The sequence below is a fragment of the Sander vitreus genome, chromosome 19 (assembly GCF_031162955.1).
Source record: "Sander vitreus isolate 19-12246 chromosome 19, sanVit1, whole genome shotgun sequence".
In the NCBI taxonomy this organism is placed as follows: domain Eukaryota; kingdom Metazoa; phylum Chordata; class Actinopteri; order Perciformes; family Percidae; genus Sander; species Sander vitreus.
The window spans coordinates 626876-646373 of record NC_135873.1 but is presented as its reverse complement, the minus strand read 5'-3'; the positions used below and the strand labels follow the sequence as shown (position 1 = coordinate 646373).

Genomic DNA, 19498 nt, shown 5'->3' with positions numbered 1-19498 from the left:
TTTTAATGTCAACAAATTCTCCTTAATAAGTTAAAAAGGCAGCTCTTATTCTAAAGACTAGACCTCCCACATACCGAACATGCACAGTGGTTTAAGATAGATACATCTTTTATTGTCATTGCATGTTAAATACAACAAAGTGAAAGTGTTTCTCTGTCTGAAAAGCAGAAGCATTGGAGGTGTCATGGCTTCATCTAAATACTGGATATATGACACTGTGTGAATGATAAGTATGCGGTTAACAATGGGAATTCAAGATGAATTAAATAATTAAAATAATGGTTTGTTGATTTCCTCCTATCAGTTCATATTTTGGGCAGGGTTTCCAATAAATAAGATGACACACACACACACAAAAACACACACACACACACACACACACACACACACACACACACACACACACACACATGTTGATGATGATGTTGTGTTCAAGGTTTTACTGATCATGAGTCATGACCAGTAATTCTAGATCATCAGATTCTGATGTGTCAGATGTACTTATAGTGTCAAATCATAGCAGAAGTTATCTCAGGGCACTTTACAGAGTATATATATATATACACACATCATTTACAGAGACCCAACAATTCCCCCCAATTTATCTAATCTATTGAGCGACCATCTGACTCGACTAATTGGGGGGGAGAGAGAGAAAGAGACCAAATAATGAGGACCAAAACCCTGATTTAAAATAAAAGTCTTACCATTTTCCAGTTGAGCCAGTTAGATGAGAACAAAATTCCAGCCCTAAATGTGTCTATTTAAGAGGTTTTCCCTTTCATTTCAAGTCACTCGAACAGAAGATGTTGACATTGAAGCTCTTTAAACGATAAGAATCTGTAATTTTATTTGATGTCTTTTCGTTAACTTTATGAATGAGTTAATTTTTTGAAAGAAAGAAAGATATCGTTCTCTTCATGTCACCAAAGAGAGAAATAAGACGCGATTAATAACAGATGGATCTGTGTGAGGCAAAATTATTATTTAAAGTCTTTATTTTTTGATAATTTGTAGTAGCTTAATGGCTCAAGGCATTGATTCCCAAAGTGCTGCACGGGCCAGGTGCAGAGTTAGCTGTCTGTATGAATAGCAGATCAAAATATGTGCCTTAAATAAGGGTGTTTTCACACCTATAGTTTGTTTGCTTTGGTCCGAATCAGCTGGTGAGTTTGTAAACTTGGAGCGATTTGCCCTCGGTTTGGCTTGGTTTGGTTTGGTTTCACTCCTGGAAAAATCCAAGCATACCAAAATGCCCCATTACAAATCACGCAAGAACGTATTGGTCGGTTGTGTCTGGGGGCGGGAGCAAGAAAGTAAATACAGGAAGAAGTTCCTGTGTTCTGGACTAGTGCATATTTCTTGCATCTCCATGGTCTAAACACCTCTGACTACAGGAGACATTAGCTCAGACTTGCGGAGTATGTATAGTTGGTGCAGTTCGAGGTCGGATCATGTTCTCACCACAAACGATCGATTGAAAGCGTACCGAGACCACCTCTTCAAACAGGTCTCGGTAAGACCTGCTTAACAACCAGAGCCTTATGTACACAGCACTGAGTGAGATGATCTATGACCGGACTGACAAGTCACTGTGGTGAGAATCAAGCAAGTCAAGACAAGTCCCTGCTGTAAGTCAAGCAAGTCACAAGTCAAGTCATACAAAACCTGTTACGTTAACTACACATACTTACATTGATACATTGATTTAATCGTAATGGCCCTGAATCAGTCGCCGATTAACTTTCATATATACTGTATGTCTAAGCAATAGATTTGAAACCAAATCTGAAGTAACGTTAAGGTTAAGTTAAAACTAAACTAGCTGAAGTTTTACCAGCTGGTTTATTACTGTTAACGTTAGCTAAAAGACACAATTACGTACCTTTGTGTTGCTTGAAATTATGGATAAAGTTGGATGTTGTGTAATAAAAATGCAATGTAACTATTGTCCCTTCGGCTGAAGTTACTGGGCAGCTATCATAGACTGTAGATAAAGATGTAGCGATAGGCGCTCACCAGATCTGCTGTCGCCTAGATTGGAGAACAGGAGTTGCTCCACTTTTTCACACTTTTTGCCACAGCTGATAAATTAACAGGGCTTATTTCTGTAGATTAATGGCTTTCCTCCAGAGTTAACAGAACTGCATCCATGGCAATGGTCTGTTATACATGGCCACGGTCTGTTATGCTTAGCAACGGTCTAGCATACCGCAGACATTTGGACCTCTCTCTGCAAGACTGCATTCAATAAGAGTATCTTTTTTGTCTTTTTCTTTTTAAGGTATGATGAAGTGACTGGTGGGTGGGACCTTCTTCCCAAAGGTTTTCTTAACGTCTAATAATAATAATAGATTTTATTTGTAATGCACTTTACATTTGAAGCAAATCTCAAAGTGCTACAGGTAAGATCATAAAAGCATGGTAAGTACATCGATATGAAATGCAAATACTGCAACGACTTGCAGGGATAGTTAAAACTCATAAGTTCTGCTAAAAATAAATGTTTGTAGTCCTTTTTTAAAAGTCTCAATAGTTTGAGGTGCCCTCAGATGGTCGGGGAGGGTATTCCAGATCCGAGGAGTGGCAGAACAGAAAGCCTGATCATCCATTGTGCTGAGCTTAGTCCTGGGGAGAAGGAGGCGGTTTGAGTTTGTTGAACGGAGGGATCGAGTTGTAGTTAGAGGGGTGAGTAGTTCTTTCAGATAGGGTGGGGGGCATTTCCATATATGCACTGGTGGCTAAGGAGGGAGACCTTGTATTCAATCCTAGCGGAAACAAGAAGCCTGCTGACGTTGTCCTGGTAACAACGACAACCAAAGCAGCCCTCTTCATTGACTTTGATCCACCTCTCTCCATCAGGGAGATGGAGGCCCTGAGGGCAGTCCTCGACTACAGCCCTGCTGCTGCTGTGAGCATGAAGGGACATCTGGCTGATTGTCTGTAGAACAAAGACTATGATCAACTACTGCAAACTCTGAAAACCGGCCTCCCACACATAAATACATCTCAAAATGTTATTGTGGGAGCTGGCATGGCTGGACTGATGGCTGCCAAGCTACTGCAAGACGCAGGACACAAGATACATGCAACAAGCTGATGTTATAAAAACCACTGCACGGTGATATTAGCAGTAATATTGACAGTAGTGTTAGCAGCAGCAGTAGTAGTAGTTAGTAGTTGTCATAATACTTGTAAGAGTGATAGCTATAGTAGTACAAGCAGCAGTATGAAAAGTAGTAGCAGTTGTAGCAATGTAGTTTTACACATTTCCCCGCCCTGGTTCTGCATTGACAGCACACTCTGTGATGCACTCCCTCCCCGCCATTTTGTCACAGCAGGTTTGTCAGATGAAGAGCAGACCCACCCTATACTTGCTTTGAATTCAACTCAGCAATATATCCAGCGCAAGATGAGCTCTAAGGTCTGATTCTTCTTGATTATATTTGTAGCCCAACATTTTTGAATTGTATATCCAGTAATCAGAGAAACAGGTGATGTCACATCTCTCAGAATGTTGTGGTTGTAACCTTTGACTCACAGAAATCACAAACACTACAACCACAACAAATGGCTGCCATTTAAGAATCAATGCTTTATTTTGGTGAGTTCAGTGGTTATAAGCAAGAGACCGTCCAATGGTACCTGCAGTATTTTATATAACTTTAAGGGTTACATCATTTCTAATGATAAAAGCACCCATTATATTCCAAATGGGTATATTGGCTATATATGTCCCGATAATTGAACATTTTAAGATCACTTTGGTCAAGTTTGTATCACGACGGCTACTTCAGTTGCCCACCATGTATTTCCTAGGAACTCTACAGACTTACCATTCTCCATCCAACCATCAGATGCCCTCAGACTTTACCCCCTGTTCCTCATTTCCCAAATGAAATGTAAGATGAATGTTGCATTTCCTCATTGTGGTTGCATTGTTAGAAATGTTCCCATAAGATGACACACAGCCTCCTTTTTCTATAGCAGCCCATCTACACTTCTCCCTGGCCAGACTGTCAATGGTGTTTCCGCCCCATGTTAACCAGTGGAATCTCATCTGCTTCTGTCTGGACATGTTACCTTCAACTGCGAGTTTATGTATCATCAATTTACCATTAAATCACTTAACTGTTCCTGTCTGCCTGCTGCTCTGCATTTGGGTCCTTTCCTCATACACCACCGCTTTTTATATGGCCAAGCAAAAAATGCATTGTGGTGAAGCTGATATTTAAAGTGCTTTTCATAGTTCCTCAAAAATGAACCCAGATACTATACCTCCATGTAGCGCATGCTAGAAACTTTTGACTGGGAATGAGAAATGGGGTTAGCAAATGAAATGTAAGATGAATGTTGCATTTCCTCATTGTGGTTGCATTGTTAGAAATGTTCCCATAAGATGACACACATAAAATCACCCATTATATTCCAAATGGGTATATTGGTCTATATATGTCCCTATAATTGAACATTTTAAGATCACTTTGGTCAAGTTTGTATCACGACGGCTACTTCAGTTGCCCACCATGTATTTCCTAGGAACTCTACAGACTTGCCATTCTCCATCCATCCATCAGATGCCCTCAGACTTTACCCCCTGTTCCTCATTTCCCAAATGAAATGTAAGATGAATGTTGCATTTCCTCATTGTGGTTGCATTGTTAGAAATGTTCCCATAAGATGACACACAGCCTCCTTTTTCATCATAAGACCTGCCAGTTAGATCGCCTGATTGTAAGAGCTGAAACCCAAACTCTGAAGATAAAAAAACCCAACAAAGTCACGCCATTTGAGGTCAGTCTGGTCAGCTGACAGAAAAGTTCCAGCATTGAGGCAGTAGAGTATATAAGAGGCTAACATTTCACATCTAGTCACTTTAACATCAGCTAACATCAAACGTTTTGTTGTTTAAGCCCCTGAAAAGGTAGGAAATGTTTCATAACATTTATAACTTTAGATAACATCTAACATTTATTAACTGAAATGTCATTATTATATCGGTACAAGAAAGCATCTGTTGGATTTTTCTTTTACTTCCTAAATGAGGTTCATCTCAGTTTAATTTTCAAAACCTTTCTTAGCCTATACAAGACTGGATGAATAGAATAGAACGAAAACTAAAGATTAAAGCAATATCAAAACATAAAATGCTGCCAATTGAAATGTATGTGAGTAAAACATATCTATATACAACTATATAATATATAATAAAATAATATGAACTATTTGCAATGGAAGAAATATTAAAATAAAACAGAAATTTAAACTAAATACTTAATGTGTAGAATGTGCATCATCATTTTTCATTATGAATGTTGTTACTAGGTATTCAGTTGTACAGAAAGTTAGGCATTGTAAGATTCTACAGAGAGACCTTGTTAATCATACTAGGACAGAATCATCTTTTTGGTGCGTTTCTTAATAACTGTTGCAAATTGCAGTTGTCATTGACGTTCACGGCTTCAAATGAGATCATGAGATAAATGCACACAAACTACATATACTTTAGTACATACTTTCATGATCTGACATGCAACTTTTGTTTGTCAGGATTTAATGTTTAAACTTTGTTTCTCGTCCTCGTGTCACCAAAGACAGAAAGAAGACTGAGATGGATTCACATTGGGTGAAGTGGAAATTATGTGAGTATTTTGCAGCAGTATTGTGTTTTATTTTATGTAGACAAAAGCATTGGAGACAGCATTTTTTTTAATATGAAGAAATATAAAGAAACTTAGAAACTTAGCTGATAATGGGAATCAGACTGTCCCTCTGCCATGTTGGTATTACATTTTACAGACTGGTGGAGACTTAAAGGTGGTTGGGAATTGGTTTAAATTCATTTGCAGTTATCCTGTGCTTTCAAATATGTGGCGTACGTGCAGATTTTGCTGTGGTCAGTTCATTGATCTGTTTCCTTGTCTGCGGTTTTGATCCACTGAAAACCGCTACACAGTAGTTCTGCTTTTAAGCTCAAAGTTTCATTTTCAGCGCTGCATGATGAAATGAGAGGCCAGTCTTTACTAGCATATACTGTTTAGTTTATTCTAGGATCCCCATTAGCTGTGCCCTTAAGCACAGCTACTCTTCCTGGGGTCCACATTTGAAAATATATATTAAACCTTATATACACACACTGTATGTGACATACGCTGCAGCTCTCTTTTTCATTGTGTGTAATTCTTCAGTTTCTCTACTTCCTTTTTGAAATAATTCACACAGTTGTTTCATATTTAATCATGTCATAGTGTATCCGGTCAGAGTTGTAGATGTCTGATTAAGCAGTTGTCTCTTTAGGTTATTATAAATGCAAGATCAAGTCCAAGATATTTGTTTATTTTAGTTAGTAGTCGTGTTTTAGTACCTTAGTACTATTTTCTTGTGAAGAAAGTGACTTTTTGTTGAAAGATTAATTTGCTGTGCGTTTGATATACAGTATAGATTTAGATCTGTATAAAGTGCAAGTGAACAAGGTTTTTTGTTGAGAGAAATAAAAGGTAACACTTTACTTTATGGGTCTGTAATATCCAAACTTTTTTACAATTTAAATATACTAATATTTTCTGTAGTGAAAAAAGTAATCCGGTACTCATTAACAACAATAGAGATAGTGTTTAAGTAGTACACTTTCATTTAATTCTTTCAAATTGATTCCTAGCCTAACCTTTAAAGCAAAAACTTGAAATTGATTTAGAGGCAAGCAAACAGATTAAGATATATGGAGAATAGAGTTACTTGGGTTTCAATGAAGCTTTTATTTAAAAAAAAACAATCCAATTTCACATATAATTCGTACCAAATTCTTTTTTATGAAACTTCCAAGAAAATAATTGGAAAGTGACATAACAGAAAAACAAAAACATTACCATTTTCTATATTAATTGTAATAAATAACCCAAATTTTGGTAATGCAAAACTTGGCAATACAACTTGGGCATAATCATGCAGCCCTAAAATACAAGTTACAGTTTCGTGGAGAGCCAAAGTGAAACCAGAACTTTGGGTTTCTTTCTTAGAAGTAAGAAAAAACTTATTTAAAATCCCACTGACATAAATAAATACAAATTCAGCCTGTGAACACAGCTTTACTAAAAAGTACATGTTTAGATAAAAACAGTAGCAATCATAAACTATTTATTCAATATTTATTTCAGTTTTTTAGCTGACTTTAATATTTACCATTTCCCAGAGCCCAAGAACACTGAGTTAAACGACACGGCTCGACAAAAGAGGCGGGTTCTCATGCGATTGGAAGGGGTGACAGTTACTTTAGACATGTCTGTAATAGCCAAAAAGAGAGGACTAAACACTGTACAAGTTTTTAGACAACAGAAATTACAGCTAAAGAGTGACTGTGAAGAAAAATGTCTTTGGAAGAAAGCGTTGGTGAATATTACAGATGCGGTTGAAACCATGTTACGATTGACGAAGTGCCCGCCATTGTTGTAGTTTAAACTACAGTTACAAAGTTAAACAACAATTACTTTGTGAGGTTTACGTTACTACTCAGCAGGTGCTTAAGTGGACCTCAGGAACTTTTTCAGAAAAAAAAAAAATAATGTTAAATGAAAGAGTACATTGAGTTAGTGAAGCTAGCCCGGACATGAAGTTATTACTTTTTTATCTTTTAAAGGTAAGTAAAGGCTCAGTTTTTTTTCAGTGTCTGACCTTGAATTAAATTAACTCAACCCATCTTTAGCTTTAATCTTCTCCACTTGTTGAATTGAATATTCCAACATCATGGAAGATGGAAAGTGATATGAGCTCTCTTTTTGAGTAAAATGGAGAGTTTTCCTCTCGGTGTGTGTGGGTTTCCAGTTGCTGCCAGTGTGCTGCTGCTCACATTGTACCACAGCACCACTGCTGCTGTCAGCATGAAGGAACACCTGTCTGATTGTCTGGAGGACAAATACATCTCATCATGTTGTTATTGTGGGAGCTGGCGTGGCTGGACTGACGGCTGCCAAGCTACTGCAAGACGCAGGACACAAGGTACATGCAACAGGCTGATAATTTAAAGCAACTGTTATGTTGGCCACCAGGGGCCAGGACAACATTGACAGAAGTTGACAGATGTGCAGCCACCACAAATTAGAGACTTACCAGCACATGTATGTAAATGTTTTGGAGATTTCCTGTCGGTCTTGTGTCTGAATAAGCACAGCAATCTTTTATTTTTAAAGATTATTTTTTGGGGGGCTTTTTTCCCTTTATTTCAGAGTGACAGTGGATAGACAGGAAAGGTGGGAGAAAGATGGGGAATGACACGCAGCAGGTCGGATTCGAACCCCTGCCGCTGCAAAGGCCTCAGCCTACATGGGGTGCACGCTCTTACTGGGTGAGCTAGAGGTCACCCTATAAGCACAGCAATCTTAAGATGCACTAAATATACACAGAGAGTAATGAAATGCACATGTAATGTGGAATTGTTTCGATAACAAAGAAATGTATTTAGGATAGAATACATAGTTGTTGCTTCTATCATAGACTGTTAAAATAATGGATGTAGCATCAATAATATTACCCGTTGGTTTGTGGAATGTCGTTTTGAAGCCTTGAGTTTGCATTTTTGGCCGTCGCTATCTTGGTATTTTGGAGCCAGATGTGACCATATTTGGACAAAAGGGCTGAACTTACAAGGATGATGTAGCTAAGCCAGTGTCTGTATGGTTTCAATGGCGCTGCGCTAAGCTAAAACACTAAAGTGAGAAAGTCTTAGATTTTCAACCCTTCTGACCCTCGTCAACTGGTGGAGTTTTGCCGGCGGGTAAACACAGACCTCCAGATAGGCTACTAGTGCCGTTAATCTGCATGTACGGCAGTTTCCATTATGTACCAGCTAGGTTTTGCTAGCTTTGGTTGGTAAGGGGAAACACCTGAACAGTGAAACAAGACAGTGTAGGCAACCAAAATGTAACATGAAAACACAGACAACACTCAAAAACAAGTTCACAGCTATTTTAATGTACACAGTGCCATGGTTAACATTGCTTACCCTGTAGCCACACCCTGAAGAGCCCCTGTCTATTTCAAAATAAATGGGACCATAATTTACAAAATGAAAGTGAGAAATAAGGTAAATTTTTAATTGACTTTTAGCACTTCCGCATTGGCTTCACTTTTCAGTTGCCGCTTAGCTTGAATAAAATAATACATAGTATGATAATTACTTCTCTACTAAATATAATCTTTATGCTTGCACAAGCTCTATTTCTAGGTTCAAAGTTTCCCCCCATGACATGAGACAATCCATGTATATCAGATAATATATTATCACAAATCAAAACTTTTCCTCAAATCAGGAATCAGACACCAATGTCTAAGCACTTTATCTGTTTGGACAAGGTAACCATATTGGAGTCGAGTGGTCGTGTTGGAGGACGGGTGGAGACCTACAGGAATGAAGAAGAGGGCTGGTATGCTGACCTGGGAGCCATGAGGATCCCAAGTACTCACAAGTGAGTACAAAAGTGTTTGAACCTCACACATGTTCGTTATTGGTTAGCATGAGCAGCAATACCTAACTACTAAAAGAAACTTGAGCATCACCAACAGAAAAACCAACACTCTTTGACATTGATGTTAGCAATGGATAGGCCCAGTACAAACAGTTTTCCAATCTCCAGGCAAATGTTTACAGGTGCTGGTCATATAATTAGAATATCATGACAAAAGTTGATTTATTTCAGTAATTCCATTAAAAAAGTGAAACTTGTATAATGTATACATTCATTTCACACAGACTGATATATTTCAAGTGTTTATCCATCCATCCATCTTCATCCGCTTATCCGGGGTCGGGTCGCGGGGGTAGCAGCTCCAGCAGGGGACCCCAAACTTCCCTTTCCCGGGCCACATTAACCAGCTCCGACTGGGGGATCCCGAGGCGTTCCCAGGCCAGGTTAGAGATATAATCCCTCCACCTAGTCCTGGGTCTCCCCCGAGGCCTCCTCCCAGCTGGACGTGCCTGGAACACCTCCCTAGGGAGGCGCCCCAGGGGGGCATCCTTTACCAGATGCCTGAACCACCTCAACTGGCTCCTTTCGACGCAAAGGAGCAGCGGCTCTACTCCGAGCTCCTCACGGATAACTGAGCTTCTCACCCTATCTCTAAGGGAGACGCCAGCTACCCTCCTGAGGAAACCCATTTCGGCCGCTTGTACCCTGGATCTTGTTCTTTCGGTCATGACCCAGCCTTCATGACCATAGGTGAGGGTAGGAACAAAAACTAACCGGTAGATTGAGAGCTTTGCCTTCTGGCTCAGCTCTTTTTCGTCACAACGGTGCGATAAATTGAATGTAATACCGCACCTGCTGTGCCGATTCTCCGACCAATCTCCCGCTCCATTGTCCCCTCACTCGCGAACAAGACCCCAAGGTACTTGAACTCCTTCACTTGGGGTAAGGACTCATTCCCTACCTGGAGAAGGCACTCCATCGGTTTCCTGCTGAGAACCATGGCCTCCGATTTAGAGGTGCTGATCCTCATCCCAGCCGCTTCACACTCGGGCTGCGAACCGATCCAGTGAGTGCTGAAGGTCACAGGCCGATGATGCCATCAGGACCACATCATCTGCAAAAAGCAGCGATGAGATCCCCAGCCCACCGAACTGCAACCCCTCTCCACCCCGACTACACCTCGATATCCTGTCCATAAATACTACAAACAGGATTGGTGACAAAGCGCAGCTCTGGCGGAGGCCAACTCTCACCTGAAACGAGTCCGACTTACTGCCGAGAACCCGGACACAGCTCTCGCTTTGGTCGTACAGAGATTGGATGGCCCTGAGAAGGGACCCTCACACCCGTACTCCCCGCAGCACCTCCCACAGTATCTCCCGGGCACCCGGTCATACGCCTTCTCCAGATCCACAAAACACATGTAGACTGGTTGGGCATACTCCCAGGCTCCCTCCAGGATCCTTGCGAGAGTAAAGATCTGGTCCGTTGTTCCACGACCAGGACGGAATCCGCATTGTTCCTCTTCAACCTGAGATTCGACTATCGACCGAACCCTCCTTTCCAGCACCTTGGAGTAGACTTTACCGGGAGGCTGAGAAGTGTGATACCACTGTAATTGGCACACACCCTCTGGTCCCCCTTTTTAAAAAGGGGAACCACCACCCCGGTCTGCCACTCCTTAGGCACCGTCCCAGACTTCCACGCAATGTTGAAGAGGCGTGTCAACCAAGACAACCCCTCCACACCCAGAGCTTTAAGCATTTCTGGACGGATCTCATCAATTCCTGGGGCTTTGCCACTGTGGAGTTGTTTAACTACCTCAGCAACCTCCACCAGGGAAATTGATGCCAATCCCCCTCATCCTCCAGCTCTGCCTCTACCATAGAGGGCGTATTAGTCGGATTTAGGAGTTCCTCAAAGTGCTCCTTCCACCGCCCTATTACCTCCTCAGTTGAGGTCAACAGCGTCCCATCCTTACTGTACACAGCTTGGATGGTTCCCCCGCTTCCCCCTCCTGAGGTGGCGAACGGTTTTCCAGAAGTACCTTGGTGCCGACCGAAAGTCCTTCTCCATGTCTTCTCCAAACTTCTCCCACACACGCTGCTTTGCCTCTTTCACGGCAGAGGCTGCAGCCCTTCGGGCCCTTCGGGTACGTTGCAACTGCCTCCGGAGTCGTCTGGGATAACATATCCCAGAAAGACTCCTTCTTCAGTCGGACGGCTTCCCTGACCACCGGTGTCCACCACGGTGTTCGTGGGTTACCGCCCCTTGAGGCACCTAAGACCCTAAGACCACAGCTCCTCACCGCAGCTTCAGCAATGGAAACTTTGAACATTGTCCACTCAGGTTCAATGCCCCCAGCCTCCACAGGGATGCACGAAAAGCTCCGCCGGAGGTGTGAGTTGAAAGTCTGTCGGACAGGGGCCTCCTCCAGACGTTCCCAATTTACCCGCACTACCCGCTTGGGCTTACCAGGTCTGTCCAGAGTCTTCCCCCACCCCTGACCCAACTCACCACCAGATGGTGATCGGTTGACAGCTCCGCCCCTCTCTTCACCCGAGTGTCCAAAAACATACGGCCTCAGATCAGATGAAACGATTATAAAATCGATCATTGACCTTTGGCCTAGGGTGCTCTGGTACCAAGTACACTTATGAGCATCCCTATGTTCGAACATGGTGTTCGTTATAGACAATCCATGACTAGCACAGAAGTCCAACAACAAACAACCACTCTGGTTTAGATCAGGGAGGCCGTTCCTCCCAATCACGCCTCCATGTGTCTCCATCATTACCCACGTGCGCGTTGAAGTCCCCCCCAGCAGAACTATGGAGTCCCCGACTGGAGCCCCCATGCAGGACTCCACTCAAGGTCTCCAAGAAGGCCGAATACTCCGAACTCTTGTTCGGTGCATATGCACAAACAACAGTCAGAGTATTCCCCCCCACAACCCGCAGGCGTAGGGAGGCGACCCTCTCGTCCACCGGGTTAAACTCCAACGTAGCGGTGCTCAGCCAGGGGCTTGTGAGTATCCCCACACCCGCCCGGCGCCTCACACCCTGGGCAACTCCGGAGAAGAAAAGAGTCCAACCCCTATCCAGGAGTATGGTTCCAGAACCAAGACTGTGCGTAGAGATAAACCCCACCAGATCTAACCGGTAGCGCTCCACCTCCCGCACAAGTTCCAGCTCCTTCCCCCACAGAGAGGTGACATTCCACGTCCCCAGAGCCAGCCTCTGCTTTCAAGTGTTTATTTCTTTTAATTTTGATGATTATAACAACTAATTCAGTATCTCAGAAAATTTGAATATTGTGACAAGGTTCAATATTGAAGACACCTGGTGCCACACTCTAATCAGATAATTAACTCAAAACACCTGCAAAGGCCTTTAAATGTCTCTCAGTCTAGTTCTGTAGGCTACACAATCATGGGGAAGACTGCTGACTGGACAGCTGTCCAAAAGACGACCACTGACACCTTGCACAAGGAGGGCAAGACACAAAAGGTCATTGCTAAAGAGGCTGGCTGTTCACAGAGCTCTGTGTCCAAGCACATTAATAGAGAGGCGAAGGGAAGGAAAAGATGTGGTAGAAAAAAGTGTACAAGCAATAGGGATAACCGCACCCTGGAAAGGATTGTGAAACAAAACCCATTCAAAAATGTGGGGGAGATTCAAAAAGAGTGGACTGCAGCTGGAGTCAGTGCTTCAAGAACCACCACGCACAGACGTAAGCAAGACATGGGTTTCAGCTGTCCCATTCCTTGTGTCAAGCCACTCTTGAACAAGACACAGTGTCAGAAGCATCTTGCCTGGGCTAAAGACAAAAAGGACTGGACTGCTGCTGAGTGGTCCAAAGTTATGTTCTCTGATGAAAGTAAATTTTGCATTTCCTTTGGAAATGAAGGTCCCAGAGTCTGGAGGAAGAGAGGAGAGGCACAGAATCCACGTTGCTTGAAGTCCAGTGTAAAGTTTCCACAGTCAGTGATGGTTTGGGGTGCCATGTCATCTGCTGGTGTTGGTCCACTGTGTTTTCTGAGGTCCAGGTTCAACGCAGCCGTCTACCAGGAAGTTTTAGAGCACTTCATGCTTCCTGCTGCTGACCAACTTTATGGAGATGCAGATTTCATTTTCCAACAGGACTTGGCACCTGCACACAGTGCCAAAGCTACCAGTACCTGGTTCAAGGACCATGGTATCCCTGTTCTTAATTGGCCAGCAAACTCGCCTGACCTTAACCCCATAGAAAATCTATGGGGTATTGTGAAGAGGATGATGCGATGCGCCAGACCCAACAATGCAGAAGAGCTGAAGGCCACTATCAGAGCAACCTGGGCTCTCATAACACCTGAGCAGTGCCACAGACTGATCGACTCCATGACACGCCGCATTGCTGCAGTAATTCAGGCAAAAGGAGCCCCAACTAAGTATTGAGTGCTGTACATGCTCATACTTTTCAGTTGGCCAACATTTCTAAAAATCCTTTTTTGTATTGGTCTTAAGTAATATTCTAATTTTCGGAGATACTGAATTATAAGTACTGAGTTATAATCATCACAATTAAAAGAAATGAACATATACCACCAACACCAACAATATATGTGTGTGTGATGAATGAATATAATATACAAATTTCACTTTTTGTTTGGAATTACTGAAATAAATCAACTTTTTCATGATATTCTAATTATATGACCAGCACCTGTAATTTGCCTTTACAAAAATGTCAAAACTTATATGGACATGCTACAATGCCAACATCAGGTGTCTCATCTGTTAACAGCATCGTCCGTTGGTTCACTGATGAACTGGGGGTCAAGCTGAATCCATTTTCCATGACTGACGACAACACATTTTACCTGATCAATGGGTTGCGGAAAAGGACGTACGCAGTCAAAGCAAATCCTGACATCCTAAAGTATAAACTGCCGAAAAGTGAGAGGGGGAAGTCAGCCGACCAACTGTTACAGCAAGCTCTGCAGAAGGTACTTTAAGGCATGAGTGACCCAGAACATTATTTATTGTAGGAGTATCTGATACCAGTATGAGCTGATAACGTTCAAAACAGATGTCTATTAACATGTGTAATTTTGACCGAATTAATATCCCCTTGAATGTCAGTTATATTAGATGTTTGTCTGTTCACATTTCTGCAACTTTTAGTTTCTTCTAGAATTTCAGGGTATGAAGGCAATTTTGTGTTGATGTACTTTGATCAATTATTAGGTGTCCAAGCCTGAGGGGGCTGGGAACCACACACAGATCCAGCAGAGCTGGGAAATCTATTGTAATTGCAAAGATTCTTCTTACTATTTTTCTTATTTTTCCGTAAATAAAAGTGACGCTATAGCCTAAACCATGCATGGTGAGGTGGGTGCCATTTTCAGGACTGGTCCGCAACCCTGCAGGAACATCGGACACAATAATTGACACACTTCAGTCACTAGGTGGCGCTATATACTTATATACTGGAAACAAAACTGAAAACTTACCCATGAATTCCTTGAATCCAATTTTTGAATTTTGGAGGATAACATCTAGGGCCACTCCTGAGGCCACGCCTACAGTGTTGTACTGATTCTTCAAAGTGGGCGTGGCCAATGCAACCCATGTTTGGATTCACCACTTACACTGATGTGAGCAACTTCAAATTACACATATGGACCACTAGTTGGCGCTATAATGGCGTTAAACGTGTTTTTGCCTATAACTGCCACATTACACATCACACATTAGAAAACCTTACATCTACATGTTCCTTGAATCAAGCTGAATCTACTGATACATTTACTTTAGTAAAAGTAGAAGTACCACAATGACAACCCTACTTAAGTAAAAGTAAAAAGTATCTGATATTAAATGTACTTTAAGTATTAAAAGTAAAAGTACCTGCATAACGATTTATTCTCTTAATCTTATTTGCATATGATCATTTAAAATGATCATATGCAAATAAGAAAAAAAAGTTGGTGAGTTTGTTAGTTTGCACCTTGGTCAGTGAGGGCACTGTATCTAGCGACCCGTGAGTTACAAAGGGCTGGTTCAGTTATTTTGATGCTGAGCTTCGACAGTATCCATACTGTCCACTACCAAAGGCCTGGCTTGTCCTAACCAGGAAATATGTTGTTAGAATCGGAATGCGGTTGGTTTTATTCATGGATGTATTTTAAGACGTTTTTTTTTTTCCTTTAACCATGTAAGTAAATAAAGTGTGTGAAGCAGCGGAAATGGGGAGGCGGATGTGAAGAGGTCCAGCCAAATAAATAAGATATGAACGCGTCTTACGCAGCCTGCCGGAGAAGTAAACAACGCTGTGGAGAGAAGTAGATGGCAATTATGATTTAAAAACGGGAATAATAAAAACAAACATTTTCACTTTTGCCGGAGGCTGTATTTACCGAGGGTCAGCGGCGCTGCGTCTGGGCTCTGGAGCACCGGAGCCGGCTTGGAAGGATCGGTGGTGCCCCATATATATCTATGGCAACCAAACTTCACTGGTGAGACAAACGTGTGACGGTCAGGAAAACAATTTGGCAGGGGGAAAAACTGATCAGAAAATGTAACGAAAATGTAACAGAACGTTGTAGAAATGTAGTGGAGTAGAAAGTATAGATAATTGCTGCAAAAATGTAACAAAGTAAAAGTCAAAAGTATGCACTATTGATTCTACTTTAGTAAAGTACAGATACGTGAAAAATGTACTTGAGTACAGTATGAAGTATTTGTACTTTGTTCTATTCCACCACTGCTTGGCACATAGCATCATCAGAAAGTTATCAAAAGAACCTTGCTCAGTTAAATATTGCGTAAGTTACAAACACATTTTTATAGCTAGCGTCCAACACAAACTTTAGCATATCTCAGCCAAATCAAATTATATATACACAAAACTTTGTATTCCTGTTGCCATGCCACTCCGATGCTCTGTAAAAAAAAAAAATTGGTTGTAAGTGGTAAGTGGTAAGGATCGGACATTAGGAGGCGCTATAATCGTGGTAGACGCGTTTTGGCAAATAAATTATTAATTTTAAATTATTTAAATTATAAATAAATTACAAAACCACCACTGAGGTGCCCTTAAGCAAGTCCCTTAACCCCAACCACTCCAGTGGAGCTGCTCAGTGGTTGTACTAGGCAGCTTCCAGGTATGAATGTGGAACTGTGTAAATGTGATCAGGGTGTTCCTGCAAAAGAGAGACTTCCTCTCAGTGAACCTTCCTTGAATAAATAAAGCTACAATAAAAAAATTCAAAAATATCTCTGCCACAGTAAATGCTATCAACACATAACTTCAGGTTATTGTTTGACATGCCAGTCTGAGGCTTTGTACCAAATTTGGTGAAGGTCGGCAGTCAGGGGGCACAATAATTAAGGTAGATATGTTTTGACCTATAACTCAATACAAGTAAATGGGACATTTGCTATTGCAATTTACTACAGAGCTTGCATCTTGCATGTTGCAATGTTTCCTGACATTTGCCTCTCTGCCGTCGCACTTTGGGTTCCGCTTTCTTGCGCTGCACTTTTTTGAGCTCTGCGGGCCGTCGGAGACGACTTGCTCCACGATGGACTCGCACTGGGGAGGCTTGGACCCCATCATAACTGCTTATATTATATCAAAATAAAGCGTAAAAATATAGCATTGACTTGAATATATGGACATCAAAAGATGTCTATTTGTTTAGGTTAAAACCGAATAGTGAACATTTTTAAGATGTCTTGGTTACTGTACATACAGTCAGAACATTTATTGTAATTACATTTAAAACATTTCTAAACATACAGTACATTGAAATTTTATCATTGAATTATGTAACCTAGACTTCAGTGCATATATACATTATATATATATATATATATATAATATATATATGATTATATATACAGTATATACTTTTTTTTCTATAGGTGAAAGATGAAGTGAAGGTCCATGGCTGCAGAGCTGCATTACAGAAGTACGACCACTATTCTGTGAAGGTAAATCACAACGTGATTTCAAGAAATTCCACAAAATGAGCAACGAGCCTGAAACACAACACTATGTTATGTTCTTCCAGTGCAAACTGAACAAGGGTATCGGACAATAGAACAAATGTTCAGCTGATTGGTTTTTCAGAAGGCACACCACCAGGAATTTCAGATTAACATAAATTTGAGGGATTGAAACCAAACGTTTAAAACATTCTTTGTCGTTTCACAGGAGTATCTGAAAGAAGAAGGCAAACTGAGTCCAGAAGCAGTGATGATGATCGGACACTTACTCAATGAACAGAGCCTCATGCACCTGGCGCTGACTGAGATGATCTATATCCAGAGTGACGTCAGCGACAGCACCTCGTACGATTGGTTGATTTAACACATTTGTGCATTTACATTTGTCCTAAAAGATTATATGTTTTAGTTTAAAGCCATGGTATACTTGAAACAAAATATTTCATACAGGTCTAGCTGTGAGAGACGCAAAATGCATTTAATTGTTTCAGTGGTGATCTTTGAGACAGTTTCACCTGGCATATGCATGTCCATAGATCAGATCTGCTAACTGATTATTAAACAATGTTGACATCCACATCACATATTATACCCAAACATTTTGTCACATTTGTGTCCAATTCAATGAGACAAAAAATGTGTCCTTTTGTTTTCAAGGTACGATGAAGTGACTGGTGGGTCAGATCTCCTAACCAAAGCTTTTCTTACTGTCCTTGATGGCCCCATCCAGCTCAACTCTAAAGTCAAACGTATCAGCCAATCAGATAAAGGTGTGATTGTATCGTATCAGACAGGCCAGCAGTCCTCTTTGATAGACCTTTCCGCTGACATCGTCCTGGTAACAACCACAGCCAAAGCAGCCCTCTTCATGGACTTTGATCCACCTCTCTCCATCAAAAAGATGGAGGCACTGAGGGCAGTCCACTATGACAGCTCCACTAAAATCATCCTCACCTTCAGCGAGAAGTTCTGGGAGAAGGACGGCATTCGAGGAGGAAAGAGCATCACCGATGGGCCATCTCGTTTCATCTATTACCCCAGCCACAGTTTCCCAACCAATAAGACCATTGGTGTCCTCCTGGCCTCCTACACCTGGTCTGACGATTCCCTCCTCTTCTTAGGTGCGAGCGATGAAGACCTGAAAGAGCTGGCTCTGAGAGATTTGGCAAAGATCCACGGTGAGAGGGTCAAGACTCTCTGCACGGGGGTGGTGGTGAAGAGGTGGAGCGCGGATCCTCACAGCTTGGGCGCCTTCGCTCTCTTCACACCCTACCAACATTTAGAGTACTCTAAAGATCTCTTCAGAAGTGAAGGCAGGGTGCACTTTGCTGGTGAACACACAGCTTTTCCTCACGCTTGGATCGAGACATCTATGAAATCTGCGATCAGGGCTGCTTCCAAAATTAACAAAGAGTCAGCTAGAACGCGACACCATGATGAGCTCTAGGGTCTTAAAACGAGCACTTTTGCTTGGTTGCCTTAGGAGTGAGTCTCATTTATTTGCCCTTCCACCATGCAGCTCTAATTGGCATCAGACTGGTGGATTTTTGGCAGTGAAAGATGATGTTGCTAGGCAAAAGCATGTGGTATTTTCTTTTTGTTGTTATTTACATGGAAATTGTCATGAGGTCGGTATTATTTTCTGACTTGCACAGATTTTTTGTTTCGCAAGAAAAAAACATGACTTGGATCTTGTGTTCATTTATATTATAGCCCTTTATCTCAGCTTGCACTATTTTTTCTTTTGTCTTTGATTCATATTTTGCTTTTACCTCTGTTTTTGTTTTGTTTAGTTATTTAATGAACAGTGTTGGAGGTGCCTGAGGCCTAAGATTTTCATTGCCAATGACTACTTCTGTTATTGTTGTGCACATGACCAATAAAGAAAATCGAACCATGAGTTTATGTTAAATGAATGTCATAATGTAAGAAGTAAGATGGGTGGAGTTAAAGTATGTCTGTAGAATAGAAGATAACTGATATGTCTTCTTGGTAATAGTGTAGAAAACTAGAAAGGTTGTCTTTAAATGTCCCCTTTTTATATTT

General features: G+C 41.5%; 1 pseudogene across 1 annotated transcript; it reads left to right on the top strand.

Annotated features, from left to right (window-relative positions):
* The first annotated feature begins 4895 nt into the window (after window positions 1-4895).
* LOC144534227 (L-amino-acid oxidase-like) lies at window positions 4896-19352 on the top strand (annotated as a pseudogene). Its single transcript, XR_013503521.1, has 8 exons — window positions 4896-4924; window positions 5599-5642; window positions 7819-7992; window positions 9346-9458; window positions 14244-14445; window positions 17369-17437; window positions 17661-17797; window positions 18110-19352. The product of XR_013503521.1 is annotated as an L-amino-acid oxidase-like (transcript).
* The last annotated feature ends 146 nt before the right edge of the window (window positions 19353-19498 follow it).